At 36.2% G+C, this 17,333-nt stretch overlaps 1 pseudogene; it reads left to right on the top strand.

The window, feature by feature from the left end:
• The first annotated feature begins 558 nt into the window (after positions 1–558).
• LOC100765401 lies at positions 559–1,106 on the top strand (annotated as a pseudogene).
• The last annotated feature ends 16,227 nt before the right edge of the window (positions 1,107–17,333 follow it).

The following is a 17,333-nucleotide window of genomic DNA, read 5'->3' as shown; positions in this document are numbered from 1 at the left end:
CAAGTTTATTTCCTTTTTGTTTGCTATTTAAATACAAAGCTAAGCCACAAACAGGTACAACCAAGACATTTTATCTCACAGTTACAACCTCCTTTCGGATCCTCCTCCATGTCTGACCACTGACCAGCCTAGCAAGGGGTGTGGGGAAGACTTTCTTAGGTAGCACCACCATAAGGCTGGGGATTAGGGTGAGGTGTTGGGGACAAGGGTTGGTTCTCATACCTTGTTCCAGAGCCCCAGCACCTAGACTGAAGGTGAATGGTGGGAACTAGTTCTTCCCAGGGAGAAGAAAGTCACCACCTACCTCTGCTATCACAGGTAAGAACTTAACTATCATCCTGGCTGCCAGCATCTTCATGTGATACACAGCAGGTAGAGAACTCTCCATGCAGCAGAATCGGGGTTGTGGATCGGATGGGTTGCGTATCGGCTCAGTAATTTCTGATACCACTACAGGAATCTTACTTTTGATTAGAATAAAGTACCATCTCAAATCTTCTCTACACAAATCAGCCAGGCAAGCCAAAAAGATAATAATAAAGGAACCTCAGGAAAAACAAAAACAAACCAAAAACAAACAAACAAAAGCAGTCATTCTACCCAGTGCGAAGGAACTCTAGGAAGAGCAAAGCTGAGATGCAGTCTGAAGAAAGGAAAAAAAAAATTGATGAGCTGATTGAGAGTGGGAAGGAAGAAGGCATGAAGATTGATATTTTTGATGGAAAAGGCAGAGGTGTGATTGCCACCAAACAGTCCTCTCAGGAGACTTTGTGGTAGAATACCATGGGGACCTCATTGAGATCACCGATGCCAAGAAGCGAGCGGGAGGCTCTGTATGCACAAGACCCCTCCACAGGCTGCTACATGTACTATCGCAATATCTGAGCAAATCCTTCTGTGTGGATGCCACTCGAGAAACTAACCACCTGGGGAGGCTGATCAACCACAATAAGTGTGGGATTTGCCAGACCAAACTGCAAGACATCGATGGCATTCCTCACCTCATCCTCATCACCTCCCAAATTGCAGTTGGGGAGGAACTCCTGTAGGACTATGGCGACTGCAGCAAAGCCTCCATGGAAGCCTACCCTTGGCTGAAGCATTAACCATGTGGCCTCCCTGCCACCCTGCCTCCTTCAAAGGACAAAGTGCCCTCAAAGGGAAATGATTTTTTTTTACACACTTACTCTTAACTAATTACTTGAAATGTTTTAAAAAAGTGTATTAAAGATGCCGTTTCATGTAATATTTAAATATCTGTTACAGGTTTCCAAGGCGGACTTGAACAGATGGCCTTATATTACCAAAACTTTTATATTCTAGTTGTTTTTGTACCTTTTTGCATATAAGTTGAACGTTTGTGCTTCCCACGCAGTCTAGGACTCGGCACAGGTGGTTTTAGAGAATGGAGTCGAACATGAACTAGGAAGCCGGGCTCCGCCCAAGATGAAAGCCAGGACTCCTCCATATTCCACGTGCAAGGACAGGCGGTTGTGAGGGTGCTGCCACCCTGCGTGCCCATCCTGGACGGGATGTCTCCAAGCTCTTGTTCTCCTCTTCGTCTTGATAGGCAAACACATTGACGTGAATGAGTATTTATACAAAGGTTTCATAGTAAGCTAGTCTTCCCCTCTGCTTTCTCCAAAGCTTACTGAGCCCAGGGTTTGGAAGCCCGGCCGGGAATAGACCTCTTCACATGCTTTTTGGCTTTTCCAGGCACCTCGAAATATCAGGGTGGGCAGTCAGACTAGAGGCAGGCCGGGAAAAGCACTGTTCTCCTGCCCCAGTGGGGTAGGTGTCATGAAACTGCAGTAATTCTTTATAGAAATGTGAACACTGAATTTATTTTAAAGAAAAAATAATAGAAAACCAAAACATTTTTTTTTAAAAAATCAAAAAAGAAAAAAATGAAAAAAAAAAAAAACACAGAAAACAACTTATATGTATATAGGGTTTGAAGGTTTTCAACTTTCTTAAATTTGTGACCCTTTAATACAGTTCCTCAATTATTTCATTGCTACTTCAGAACTATAATTTTGCTACTGTAATGGATTGTAATGTAAATATCCGATATGAAGGATATCTGATATGTGACACCTAAAGGGGTCACAATGCATACATAGGTTTAGAACTGCTGTCTTGCTTATATTAAAAAAAGATCAATTTTGATGTCATCACTTGTGGGTCTCTATTCCTAATTACATTTATTTAAAGAGCTACTTTCCCCCCTGATCTTTGAGATGTATCTTTTTAAACATATAGAATTGATGACTCTGTTTTAAGACTGGTTATAGTCTTTTACTAATTATGTGCACACCAAAACATTCTTTCCTTTACAGATAACTTCTGATAATTTCGTATCTGTATGATAAGCTCTTTCATATGGTTGAGGAATTATTTTTCCCCCTTTTTTGATATATATATATTTTTGTGCATGAGCCTTCATCTACATAAATTGTACAACGTCAGGCACATGCATAAGCCCATCCACTGCAAAACCACAGCTGAGATCATGATGCCCAATGAGTCCCAGCACCAGAATGCATCTTCTGTTGCCTCTGTGTATCCATTGTCTTCCTCTAGAAAAGTGAGTACCTGCTGATGAGGACCTCATTGCATTTTAAAGAATTAGGTGGGAGTGGAAACATGCTGTTTATTTTCCCTCCTTTATATGTTTTCTTTCTCCCAGCATAATTACTTTGGGCTATTGTGTACCAGTGGTTAATGGTTTTCATTGTTAAGTAGAATTTCATGATATTTGTGAACTGTGTCTTACCGATCCATTCACCAGTGCATGGACATTTGGTGTGTTCTAGTCTTGGTTCTTACAATGTGACTTATAAGGCCACTCATCAACAGTGTGTGGATGATTGCATAGCCAACTTTAGGGAAATGCTTAGAAATAGAACATTAAGTCCTATGGTATATGCATTTGAATTTCTAAAAGAAATCTACTTCTTTCCAAATCAATGTCTGGTGTTAGCATTCTTCAAACTTTTGACTAGTGATGTTTCTTGGAACTTTAACTTAAAACTCTCTCATTCACAAAGTCAAATATTTGTTGTTGTTGTTGTTATTTTGTAGGTAGGGTCTTGCTGCATAGCCCAAACTAATCTCAAACTGAACTCACAAGCCTCCTGAGTATTGGAGTTACATGCAGCATGTGCCACCAGGACTGGTATGAATGTCCCTTGATGTCTTTGTTTATATTTCTGTGGTCTTCTCAAATACTCCTCTTCTAAATACTGTATTTGTTTCTCATGGTGTTAATATGTATAAATTATTTTTCTATATATGAGTACAGAAAAAGTTCAGTGTTATGTACTTTGCTTTTCAATTTCTAAGTGAACTTTTATCATCTAGTAATATTTATAATTTTATTGATTTGCACATCGAAAGTCCAAAATAAACCTAAAACAAAATTTTTCCATATTCCCCATCCCCCCAGTCTGTTTTCCCTCCTTCTCCTCTTTGGTTTTTAAAACAGGGTTTCACTATGTCACTGTGACTGGAGTGTACTGGAGTGTATGTACACCATGCTGTCCTTTAACTCCCATCATCTCTGTTTCTGTCTCCAGAGGGTTAGGATTATCAGTATATCACTACTGCTGACATTCATTTCCTTCTTGAGTTTCTTTGACATTGCTGCAGTGCTCCATTCCCAGTAAGTGCTGCGTATTATTGGATGCTTAGGTAACTTCATTTTTCATATAATGGTCAGTTGCTTTAGCATGAGTTGTTCCCATTCCTCAATGTAAAGATTATTTGATCAAATACATGTGGGTCTGTCTTAGGGTCTCTGTTCTGATATACTTCTCTGTTTTTAGTTTAACAAATATCATTGTCTTCAAATCAAATGATAATAATTTTCCATTTTTGTATATATTCTTCATCTATATAAACTTTAGAATTAGCTTGTCACAATGTGAATATTTTTCTAATAGCATAAGTTAATTGAACATTGAGATAAAATTGAAAAATATTGAGCCTTTCAATTCAGAAAATTAGTATTTCTAGCATATATTTTAGTATTTCCAATTATCTTGTGTTTCCAGGAGATATTATAGACAACATTTTTACCTGTTTCTAACCTATATAAGTATACAAAATTATTTTTGATTTTCGTGGATTTGTTTTATTAAATTCAAACCTTTCTAAATTGACATTTTTTTTCAGTATTTTTCCTTCTTTGAAACAAAGTGTCCCAATATAACATGACCTGGGCTGACCTCATACTCCCATGTTAGTCTTCTGAGTTAGGTGTGTGCCACCACACTTGCTATTAGGCTTTTTACCATAAACAATAAAGATTCTCTACAGATATTGAATCTTGGTTCTTCTTGTCTTTGTCTGGTATTTTTACTTTTTTATAGTAGCTAGGACCTCCTTTATGAAGTATAATAAAAAATGGTAAAGTTGGGAATCCTGACCATATTCCCCCTCTTATGTAAAAACATTCAGTATTCTATTTTTGAATGTATTAGGTTCACTTGACTTTGATCAGTTGTCAGGATATTCCTTATAATCAAAATTTAAATAGCTTTTGCCATTCATTTTAAGTCAAATTTATTCAATGGCTTTACTATGTCACCACTGACCCTTGTGTAAAGCCCACTAGTGCTGAATTGTGCTCTTGGTAAATCTCTCTGTGTCCTGCCTCAACCTTTAAGCCTTTACTCTGTCATCCAAACCATCTTCATGTACTGATGGCTTCCTAACATCATTGATTATTATGGTGATGCATTAATATGAAAATATCTCTCAAATTCTAAGAGACTAGAATCTTTGCTGGACTTTACAGTTGACTTTATAATATACCTTGAGATCACTTAACACTTAAGACTGTTATCCTACTGTATATTCAGCTTGTTTGTTCAAATGGCCTTTAAGAGAACAATGTAACAACCAACCTTATTTGCCTTGAATTGCCCATACAATCAACTTTTAAACCTAGGTCAATGAATAGTTTTGTGTTCTTCCATTTTCCTGACCTGGAGTCATGCATATGCATGTATGTGTGCTATGATAATCATTTGCTGAAAGTAGCAAGTAGGAGGAAAACAGATTTAAAAAATAAATATCCATCATAAATGTTGAAAACACCATGTAGACATTACTCATTGACATTATGTTTGGAGTATTATTTGTTATCTGGGTCAGTCAGGGTCCTTGGATTCAATTAAGTTTCAACCCCTATAAAACTCAGTAAAAAATTTCTTAAGTACCTCATTGCTTCCCCATAGGATGCTTTCTGTACTTGTCAACAAGACAGCTGTCTTGGTCAGTGTTCTTCTGCTGTGAAGAAATCCCACTCCACAGCAACTCTCATAAAGAAAATAATTAAATTGGGGCTTGCTAACAGTTTCAGTGGTGTAGTCCATTTTCATCATGGCAGGGAGCATGGTGCCATGAAGGAAGACATGGTGCTGGAGAAGTAGCTGAGAGTTTTATATACAGATCCTCAGGAGAGAGAGAGAGAGAGAGAGAGAGAGAGAGAGAGAGAGAGAGAGAGAGAGAGAGAGAGAGAGACTCTGGCACTCTGGGCCTGGCATAGGCCCTTGAAACCTCAAAGCTCACCCCTGGTGACAAACTTCCTCCAAGGCTACACCCCCTAATCCCTCTCAAGCAGTACCACTCCCTGATGATTATTATGAGTTCAAATATGTGAGTCTATGGGGGTCATTCCTACTCACCTATCACAGGCAGCAAAGCCCTTTGTTAGGAACAGACAGCGAGCATAGACAGAAAAGATTCAGACATTAAAGAAGACATAGGTAAACAAAGTCTGACTCATGTAGCAGACAGATGAGAGATAGGTCAGAAATCATAAGCTATGAAGAGACAGAAGATAGAGGAAGAGAAGCAGAGGATTCAAATTCAATCTCACTCTTGATCAAACTACTGCAAGATGATTTCTTTAATTTAACACAAGTACATATTGGGAACTCTGACTTTATTATTAATGTGTTTAAATGATATATATCTCTATTTGATAGAACCTATAACTCTAGCTAACAATAAGTAAGAAAAATGTATGGGCTAATGTGGACTAACAAAAATTAACTAATGTGTGGCTATCATAGTGAGCAAATTTTGATAATTAAGGTAACTTTGCATAGTTAGACAATTCCTCTTTGAGTATAATCTGTATGATTTATCCATTTCACACATTTTATCTGTTTTCTAGATTAAAGTTGCCACATTAGTTTTGCACCTACTTTCATGGGCAGTTTCATTCATACTTAGGTAGTGTATTTATCATGTTTTTCATTTACAAAATAATAGGTTGCACATGCTTCCATAAAAAGTTCCCACCCATGCTCAGCTAAGCATCCCAAACTAAATTCATTGCAACACATACATACAAACAAGGAAACATGAAAGTACGAGAATTGCGTGTTGGAAAGGAAAGATCTCAGAACGATATTATGAGGTCATGGGTGTCATTATTGATCTAAGCATATATATATATATATATATATATATATATATATATATATATGGAAGAAAGAGGGGAGATTTATCCAGATACTTACCATTTCTGATATATTTATTTCTTTAAGATTTTTCCTTCAGTATTATAAATTCCCTTCTGCATAAAAATGATTATTTCCATTAATGAGGCTGGATGCTCATCAGTTAGTTACTTTGAATAAAAAACACTTCTTTAGAGATATTCGTACTTAAAATACAATTTTTTAGTCATCATTTTTATTGATCTATTGTTCTCTGACCTACTCTTTCTAAGGAGTTTGTGTCATTAAAATAATTGTTACATAGTAGAATTATTATTTCACAGTGACATTGTTCTATTTTGACTATATATCTTTGGTTCTGTCCCTCAGCAGTTTCAACACGATATACCTTGATATATTTTTCTACTTATTTGTCCTTTTTTGGGGGTGTCACAGAAGTTCTCAAATCTATCAATTTATGTCACACTTTAAAATTGAGAAATCTGTCAATGACTTCTTCAAAGGTCTTTCTCTTGCTCCATCACAGTTACATACATTTTAGATAAATGAATGTAAACAAATAAAAATTTAATGAAATCATTTAGATTATTCTTTCCTTTTTAGATAATTTCTTTTTCCTTTTAAAAAATATATTCTTTGGGAACTTCATCTAAAATATTTTTTTCATATTTTTTACCAACCCCCAATTCATCCTGACCCTCTCCTACTCTACTCACCCAACTTTATGTTCATTCTCTCTCTTAAAAATGAACAAACAAACAAAACAAACAGACAGAACAAAATAAGAAAAAAACATTAAAAATATGGCATTAAGTCTGCGTTGACTAACTAACCCTGAGCAGTCGACTTTCCCTGAAATACAGCCCATAAACTCAAGAAAGAGATCTTTTCTCTCCAAGCTACAATTATTTGTGAATAGCTTCTTGGATGAACTTTTTAGCATTTGTGTATCTTTGTCACAGTCTCTATAAGTTCACATATACATTTGGCATGCTATGTCTGGAAAATGCTGTTTCCTTAGAGTAGTCCACCACCTCTGGCCCTTACAATCATGTTACTTCTTATTCTACATAGATTACTGAGTCTTGAGTGGAGAGATGTGATTAAATATCCCATTGAGGAATGAATACTCTAATGTCTCTCACCATACACACAATGTTCTGTTGTCTGTCTCTTTGTTAATTATCATCTTTTGTATAAAATAAGCGTCTCTGATGAGGGCTGTGTGTGTACTTTCTATGGGTATAGTTTTAAATCATTAGGAGTCATTTTATATTTGTGCACTATTGCACAAATATAATTGTGCAGTTCCAATTGGTGTATCTTGCAGGTAGGTTGTTATTAAAGCCCAAAAAGTTCAAAGATTGGTGAGACTGAATATTTCCTTTCCAGTAGTATGGATAGCACCATCTAGCACAATAAACACTAGCTATAGGGGTGAAGTTTCTATTTGAGTACCAGATGGCTTTCTCCATGCTCTATGACATAAATAGGTGATGTCTTAAGCAACACAGAATCATCATTAAGATGTGAAGGGTTATAATAGCATTATCAATAGCCTGAATTGTTTGGGGGATCTATGGAAACAATTTTCCCAACAACTCTAAAAGGTATAACTCTTTCTTGGTACTGTGGATTTTGTCTGCTAGACTATGGAGTCGAGTTGGGGATTTGTTTCTTTAATTATCTTGAATCCATTTCAGTTCCTTTTATGTATGTATATACGTGCATACATAAAGCTCCTATGTTAGAAGGTTTGCATGTAGCTTTCCCAAAGACCTTTAGTGTAGTTATCCCTCCCCATAGATTCTTTTGATACTTCTTCAGGTTGATAACTTTCTTCTCCAGTATCTATCCTGTTCCCACAGCCATTCGAAAAGTTTAGCCCCTGTATATCGGTATAATTTTCTTAAATATGTTCTATTTCTTAGTGGAGTTTCCTTTCTTCCATTACATCATTGCTGACAGAAACAATAACTTGTTTATATTATCTGTCTCAAAATCATTTCTTTTAAGTGATCCTGCGTATTAGCCACTGGAGTTGTTTACAGTGACAGAGTACTGCTATTTTAAATGTCGTGTAAGGTAGAATGATATCTGGATGTTGTGAACATCCTGTTGCAAATGTCTACTCTCTTTCTTTCCCCTCTTCTGTGAACTTCTCATAATAAGTTGTTTTTGTTTAACAGTGAAGGCAGTATGTTCACAGAGTGCTTATTCTTTCTGGTTCATTAGTGAAAGCAGCTAAATTTCATAGAGATTCAGTTGAAGTTGTACTGTTTTGTGTCTTTCCCAAATATATTTTGTTCAATAGATTTCACTAAGAAGTGGATAGAAATGCAAGCAGAAACCCAGGGCTTTCTTCCTACCCCTGCCTTTCCATACCTTCCTCCATCACTTCCAGAAGTCCTGGTGGGCCTGGTTTCTGATGTTTTCAGGTAACAGATAAGGCATATTTGAACCTAGGCTGCCTCATACCATGCCATTACTATAGTTGTCTCAAGGCCAGACCACAAGACTCTCCTATGGCACTGTTCCTTCTAAGTTTTAAATGATTTTCCAAACACACTCATTCCTTTTTCACCATCTCAAATCTTGTGGTAGCTGTAGCTTGTGTTTTCCCCAGAGGTTTATTTTTTTCACAATGTGGGTTGGTTAGCTAGGAAGTTATTTTTATATACTGGAAGCAGAACACTCAGGAAAACATTGTTAAAAATTTTAGATTTTATTAAAAGTTACTTAGGTTTGTAAGGAGAAATATGATAAGGAAAAATAATAATTATAACTTGTGATGCCAATATCTCAAAAAGAAAAATTAGACTTTGCCATCTATTTTTCAAAGTTTAAACTGATATATATATATATATATTATGTAAACACATAAAGAAGAAATATAGGGTCTTAAACATAATCTTGAAGCATTCTTAAAATGTTTTGAATGTGTTTTGTGTTCAGTAACATAATCATGATTGTTTTAGTCACTGTACTATTGTTGTGAAGAGACACCATAGCAGCACTCATGGTGCTGGAGCAGTAGCCTAGAGCTACATTCTGATCCACAGGCCAAGAGAAAGAACTGGACCCAGAACTTTCAAAACCTCAAATCCCATCTCCAGTTACACAGTTCCTACCCCAACAAATAACACCTAATTCTTCTCAAATGGTTCTACTCCCTGATAACTAACTATCCAAATATATGAGCCTTTGGGGATATTCCTATTAATACCACCACATCATGTAAAAAGCAATTTAACAATATTGATTACTCTGATAGTTTTCATTTTTTTATGATTTACAACTTACTTAGATGTAATCATCTTTTTAGAAGTCCAATGTGCTATCCATTGCACCACAGAGCCAGGTGTAATCATCTTTTTACAATGTGGCATGTGTATGTATGCATGTGTGCATGTGTGTAAGTTGTGTGCATGTGCATGTGTGTGTGAGTTGTGACAAGGTCTTTTATAGCCCCAAATGGACTCAAACTTACTATATGGCCAAAGATGATCTTGAACTTCTCATTTTCCTGCCTCTACCTCCCCGGTGCTGGGATCATAACTACAAGCTACTATGCTCTGTTTATGTGCTGCCAGAGATCAAACCAAGGATCTCTTGTATGGTAGGCAGACACTTTGGCAACTTAGTTCACTCAGAGGAGGCATTTTTATGTTGACAATCTGACCATGTTGAAAAGCAGTCGAAGATGCTGTTTCCTTACATACAAAATATGATCATGCTTTAATGACTAGGCAAAAGAGTTGAGACAAAGAAAACTGCCACCCATTTTGCAAATAGTTAATGTATCTAGTTTTCAAATCATTGAACCAAATGAGCCTCTTTAAAGCCTAATCACTGACACAGAATATGAAGACCGATTAGTAAATGCATATTGGTAGCAAACAGAATAATTAAGTATCCAATCTCTGCATAAAATGTTGAATAAAATTAGAATTATTGCTTCTATTAAGTTGACAATTAAAATAAAAACTCTTAATTTGGAGCACATACAATGAGACAGACACTCTTGGGCACTACTGTTGTGCACACATACTCCCTCTTAAAAGAACTTCAGCAAAACATATAAGTGTTATGGCAGTCATTCCCTTTGATCTAGTAACTCCACTTCTCAGAGCAATCTCAGGAAAATAATCATAAATACAGAGTTTTTATGCAAGGCAATAATCTTTTATTTTTGTTAAATATGGAAGCAATATCATGGGAGACGTTGAAATAACTGAAAGGGAATATAATTCAGATGTTAGTAACAATTTTGACAAAACTTCAGTTATGTTTCAAAATGCTTACATTTTAGTAAAAAATGAAAGAAGCAAAACTTAATTCCATGCAGAATATAAAACAAGTTTGTTATGAAAATTTTGTTACGAAAATCATGTGTAATGTTAATAACTATATAGCAATGCATGAAGCATACTAGCCCTTGAGCCAACAACCATTTAAATACTGGTTCACTTTTCTTCTATAACAAATGTGTATCTGGTTAGTAATTTGAGACAATTTAAAAATTTGATGTGATAATTTGACTATTTAACAGTTTATATTAAAAGTACTAATGTCCACATGAGACCTAGCCATTAACATTCAATTCCTATTAATTAGTCATACTCATAAACCTTGTATTTAGTGTGTGGCAACAGACATGTCAGAACTTTAGAAATAGAGAATATATTAGAAAATAATAACTATAATCTCTGCTAGTATTCAACATGGAGGGCTTCTATAGGCAATGGAACAAGAAAAGGAAACAAAAGATGAAGTCGATGTAGTTTAAAGAAGGAAGGAGAATACTTTTGGTCTTTATGATGTACATCTAGAACATGAAAACAGGTTTAATACAACATGAACAAAAGAAAAACATCAGGAAGAATGTGAACTAGTTTTGCATAAGATGAACATAGCGGCAGTTCTTCAGTACCATAATACACAGCAGGAAAATATCAGAAAACCTTTTCTGTGAATAGCAAAAATGACAATGCATGGACTGGGAAATGAATGTTCATATCCATGAACAAGACTCCGGCTTCAGTTCCTAGGAGTACAGTAACCGGACATGGTGGTGCCCTTGGGTGGAAGCTGGAGACCAAGGGCTTGAAGACCGTCTGTCATTACACAGAGAGTTCAGAGCCAGCTGGCCTACAAGAGGCTCTTCTCAAAACACTAAAAACTGCGATGTGCCAGCCAGCAAACAAAGAAACAAAGGGATAAAGTATAATGTTCATTCATAAGAATGAAAGCTATATACTATTATTTTTTAACATCTTCATGCCATATCTTATCCCCATACTATTTACTCAGGGTGTATGCTCAAGAAAAAAAATCAATACATTTAAAAATGGCTACAGTTAGTCAAATATTTGATATTAAAATGACAAGTAATTTTGTTCAACAGATGAAATGGAAAATTTAGTTTTTATCATCATCTTAATAGAGTGGAACTAGATGGATTATTAATGATAAATGTACCATTTAATCTCCATGAGATTAAATACATTATACATCTTCCTCAAAAATGATCAAAATCAATCAAAAACTAACACCAAAAATCCAGAAAGTGTCAGAATAAAATAGCCTATGTTTAAAACACTTATTTTCCTTTATCAGTTGAAGTGTTTGGCCTCATGAATGTGCACCACCTGCTTGCCTGTTACCCACAGAGATAAGAAGTCATGTGATTTTCTGAAAGAGGAATGACAGGTAGTTTTGAGCCATCAAGTGGGTTCTAACAATCAAACTCAGGAATCCTCTGCAAGAACAAATGCTCTTAACCACTAAGCTGTCTCTACAATCCCAATAGATCTACATTTTAATGACAAGGAACAGATTTCTAAATAGAAACCACCTACATTGGATTTTCAGTTTTGACTGTCTACACTGGGTAAAATCATTAGAAAACACAACTTATGGTTTCAAATAATGCAAAAAACAACTTGCCAACTTATATCCTACATATACAATCTCTTGAAATAAAAAAGAACACACACATATACATATAAACATTACTGAAGAGACATGAAAGTGAGAAAGGAAGTAATAAGGATTTTCCAAAAATATGCAAATGCCTAAGACACGTGTGAGAAGACAGTTGCAGTGGCAATCAGAAAAGCCCAGTCAGAATAAAGAAAACTATCATCTCCTAAAGTTAGACTCGGCAAAATGAAGGAGGTTGTGGGGAGCCGATGAAGTCCTGAGTAAATATGCAATGTTGACATAAACACAGCCATGCCAAGAACTCCAGTGCCTCATGGAAACAGCAAGAGCTTCTCCGGAAGTGGCTCAGGGCATCGGCAAAGCCTTCCCCTGGTCCCAGAATGGATTTCAAAAGTATCAAGCACAGCTTTTTCATCCCAGATGACTTCAGCTCCAGACTGCTCCCATGCAGAGACTATACTGATGTTAGCAAACCCAACTCCTTCTTCTGCTGTGTATAATAAACTTAATGAGTTTCTGGGTTGCTCTTGCACCTCAATCATAGTGCAGGGCACACCCCACTCCAGCTTTTCTTTATGTATGTCTGCTGTTTCTTCATTCCCCATTGCCCACATCAGGTCAATCCTTCAATCTGCTGGTCTTGGCAAGAGGGAAGATTGATATTAAGTATAGTACTGTGGGAAACCTATAAAATTAGTGGCTATTTATCTGTCAGACAATTAAGTTAGCAATCCAAAAGGACAGCCATACTCTAATGCTATTTATATTTACCAGGCTGTTATGGAAATATTTTATTTGTTTGTGTGTGCCTGTGTGAGTTTATGTGCACCACAACAACGTAGGTACCTGGAGAGGGCAAATGATAGCTTCTTATCCCCTCGAACTGGGGATACTGATGGTTGTAATCTGTTCAGTGTTAGTGCTGGGAACACAGCCTTGGATCATCTGTAAGAACAGTAAGTACTTTTGATACTGAGCAATCTGACATCATTTTTTCAAATAAAAAAAGAGCCTATGACAGATACTCCTGTCAGTCAGCTTGACAGGATCTAAAATCAACTAAAAGTCAAATTGCTACACTCACTTGTGAGGAGTTTTCTTGACCAGATGATTTGATGTGCAAAGTCCTTACACATGGAACAGCCCCGTTAAAAGGAGATGGGAGAAGAAAGCTTCCCTTACCTTCCTGCTTTCACTTTTACCAGCAAGTTCATCAATCCTGTTGCTGCTTTGGCTATATTCCATCAATGATACTAGAACCTAGTTTCTTTGGGCCTCCACCATGGACTGAAGGGGAGTGGATCTACAGGGCTTCAGCAAGGAATTGGGGCAGTTGAGGCATCCAGCCTTGACCACTGAGCAACTACAGGGATTCTCAGACTATTGAGTCCGAGACCATCATTGTTAGGCTATCTATACTGTATTGTGTAAGCCAATCTAATAAAACTGCTTCTATTATATATTCATCCTATCAGTTCTATTACGTTGGCGAAATCTAACTGAACCCAACCAAAGCATTTTTGAATGAAATAAATAAAACTTGGAGAAAAGAGTACAGAAGCATCTCATTGAAGCCACAACTAAATTCAGGCCACCGTGCCTCTCTCTAGTTTTTTTCTTTCATATACACCCGAGCCTGTGAATTTGGTCAGTCTCCCCTATAATTGAGGATGATAGAATGCTGGAAACTCTGCTGCCTGTGTTGCCCAGCCCCAAATTCAGCTCGATCCCACACTTGTTCACCTCACTTGGCAAGAAAAAGTCTTTTTGGTTAATCAGATAAAAATGTTAAATAAAAAGCATTATGCTGAATATTACATTTATAATATTTCCAAGTACTTATTTTACATGATTTAGTTTTCTAATAATTAGAACAACCTTGCAGAATATCCTACATCTTTACTTTGGGTGTATGTATTTTTTTCTTGTGGTTCCAGAAAGCCTGTATAAGTGTTTTAATGATGATTCAAGACTGGTGGGATGTTGTATTTCCCAGAAATTTTTCTTTCTTTTTTAACATTAAAAGTAATTATGTATTTTTAATTTAAGTATTGCCTGCATGCATGTCTGTTCACAATGTGCATGCTGTGCCTATGGTGGCCACAAGAGGCATCATATCCCTTGGAAATTAAGTTAAAAGTGACTGAGAGTTTAATGCCAGCACTGGAAGGATTAATTAAGAGGAAAAGAGGCATCCCCAGAAGGGGTAACACATTCCTGCTGTAGCACAGACATAAAGATGTCTTAAGAAAAACATCACTACTACTGACCTGATTTTACTTCTTGCAGTGAATACATATGTATCTGTTGCTGTACATTTTTGCAGAAGTTACTTTTTTTTTTTTTTTTTTTTGCATTCCAATGAGGACCAGGGGACCCTTCAGGAACCTTCTAGGCCTTCAGCATTAAGTAGGAAGTGAGAAGGCATCCGCTTTCATGGATTAAACTTCTACCGACCTGGTTCTCAGTCTCTGCAGCATCCAACACACTATTGTTGTACCACTCAGACTGTACTAATTTTCTTTTGTTTGCTTGTTTGATTTCAAGACTCAGTCTTCCTGTGTAGATCAGGCTGTTCTCAGAGATCTCCCTGCCTCTGCCTCCTGAGTGCTGTTAGTTTTGTTGTTGTTTTTGTTTTTGTTTGTTTTTTATGTTGTTTTGAGATTGAATAGTTCTTCATAGCCCTGATTGTCTGGAACATGCTATTTTAGTCCAGACTGGCCTTGAGCTCAAAGGCATCTATCTGACTCTGCCTCCTGAGTTCTGGGATTTTATAGTGGTACACAGCAGTAGAATTTGTTAGAAGGAGGCAGAAGAGGGAGGATCACTCAGCTCTATTGAACATAAACAATTCTAGTAAATCCTTGTTATATGCGTATGTATGTATATATGTGTATATGTGTATATATGTATATATGTATATATGTATATGTATGTATATATATATATATATATATATATATAATATATATATATAGTATATTGGTTATGTTCCTCTTAAGAACATTCCCTAATATAGTAAATATTTGAAAATTGAGTCTATCTAGTTCCGCAATGATTAGAGGAGGATCTTCATCCATTCCCTAAAAGGAGACCCTTTGAGAGGTCAATTGAATACTGTTTGCCACATACCATTGAAAGACATACCTGCAAAGATTGATGCCCATACTTCCATTCATTAACGAGTTGGATAGCATTATTGGGAAGTACTGTGAAACCCTTAGAATTTAGAGCCTAGAGAAATATCAGGTCACTGGGGATATGCTTCCCAAGATAGTCTGGGGCCCAGCTTATTCTTTCCTTCTGTTTCCTGATACACGAAATAAACCATGAACCTAGATACACATTGCCTTCATAAAGAAATGCCCTCTAGTTTTTCCCTGTGGTGATGGAAATGTACCATAGTACTTAAGGCTATGGGAGAAGCATCTGACAGGATTACAATGAACAATGACCAGCAGGCCACTAGAAAAATCATGGCTGCCTAAGGTGAGAGAAATAGCTAACAGTACTGATTTTTTTTTATATTTTCAATATTCCCAAATTAGGGGGGCCAAGGGCTTCATATACTGAGTTTAAGACCACTACACACATTCATTTATTTAGGTTAGTTTTTGACAGGTTTCTTTGTGTAGCCCTGGCTGTCCTAAAACTAGCTACGCAGATCTGGCTGACCTCAGACTATGAAATCTACTGGCCTCTGCCTCCCAAGTTCTGGGATTCAAAACATGTGCTACTACCACCTGGCAAGAACTCTAGAGTTTTAAGTGATAAATTTTGTGTTATATTTCAACTGAGCTTTAAAAATGTGCTATATAAGAAAAAAAAGCTTGAATATTTTACATTATTTACATTATTGCAAAACAAAGTGAATTTCAGTGCCAAGAATATTTCTAGTCATATAAAGGCAAGTTCATAATGGCAATGCTGTCAATCTATCAATATCACATGACATTCCTAAATGATTGTGTATCTCATAAAGATCACTAAAGTGAATTGAAAAAAGTAACAAAATTGAAAAGTGAAGTAAATACATTTGTAACCATTGTCAGAGATTTTAGTACCTCTATTCAATCACGAACAAGTAGGTATGGCAGCAGGAGTAATATATTTGCCAAACATTATCAAACAAATAGGGCTAATTGACACTTTGGTAATAATCTGCCTACAGAATAATGTAGAACATATTTAGGGATACAAAAAAAAATCTTATGGTTTGGGGGTAATGGCTTAGTGGCTAAGAGTGCCTGCTGCTCTGCTCTGTAGAAGGCCAGAGATCTAGTGTTAGCACCAATGTAGGGCAGCTCAGAACTGCCTATAGCTCTAGTTTCAGGGGCATCCTGTGACTTTGACTTCTAAGAGTACAGTACTCTGTGTGTATACATACACAACTAAAAACAAATATATACAAATTTTACACATAAAGGGATTTATATCATATCAGATACATTTCCAAAATCTCAAAGAATTAAGTCAGAAATCAATAACAGATTTGTAAAACACATCCAAAGATTTGCAAGGTTAATAATACAGATCTAAGAGCCAAATAAAAGGAGAAATTAAGTTAATTCTATTATAGTAAGGAGTAAACACAAAAATATTTTAAAATTGGTTTGAATGTAAGCAAATGCTAGGAGTATGTTTTATTACAATGAATTCTTCTCTTAGGAAAAATATGTTCACAATGAACTAGACATTAGGGCTAGACTTAAAAACCAAGAAAGAGAAATGAAAATGGAGTCCAATACATGAAGTCAGAGTAGGGATCAATGAGAGAGAATGGCTAAATCACAGAGGAAAATACATAAAATCTGTCTCCTCAAGTATGTAGCTACAAAGTCAGATGTTGAAAGAAGAGACAAAAGAACCATTTAAGAAAAATAAAAGATTATAGAAATAAAGAAAAATAGA

Source organism: Cricetulus griseus, chromosome 3 (assembly GCF_003668045.3).
Source record: "Cricetulus griseus strain 17A/GY chromosome 3, alternate assembly CriGri-PICRH-1.0, whole genome shotgun sequence".
Classification (NCBI taxonomy): Eukaryota; Metazoa; Chordata; class Mammalia; order Rodentia; family Cricetidae; genus Cricetulus; species Cricetulus griseus.
Note: the sequence above shows the minus strand (reverse complement) of the source record. Positions and strands in the feature narration are given on the sequence as shown.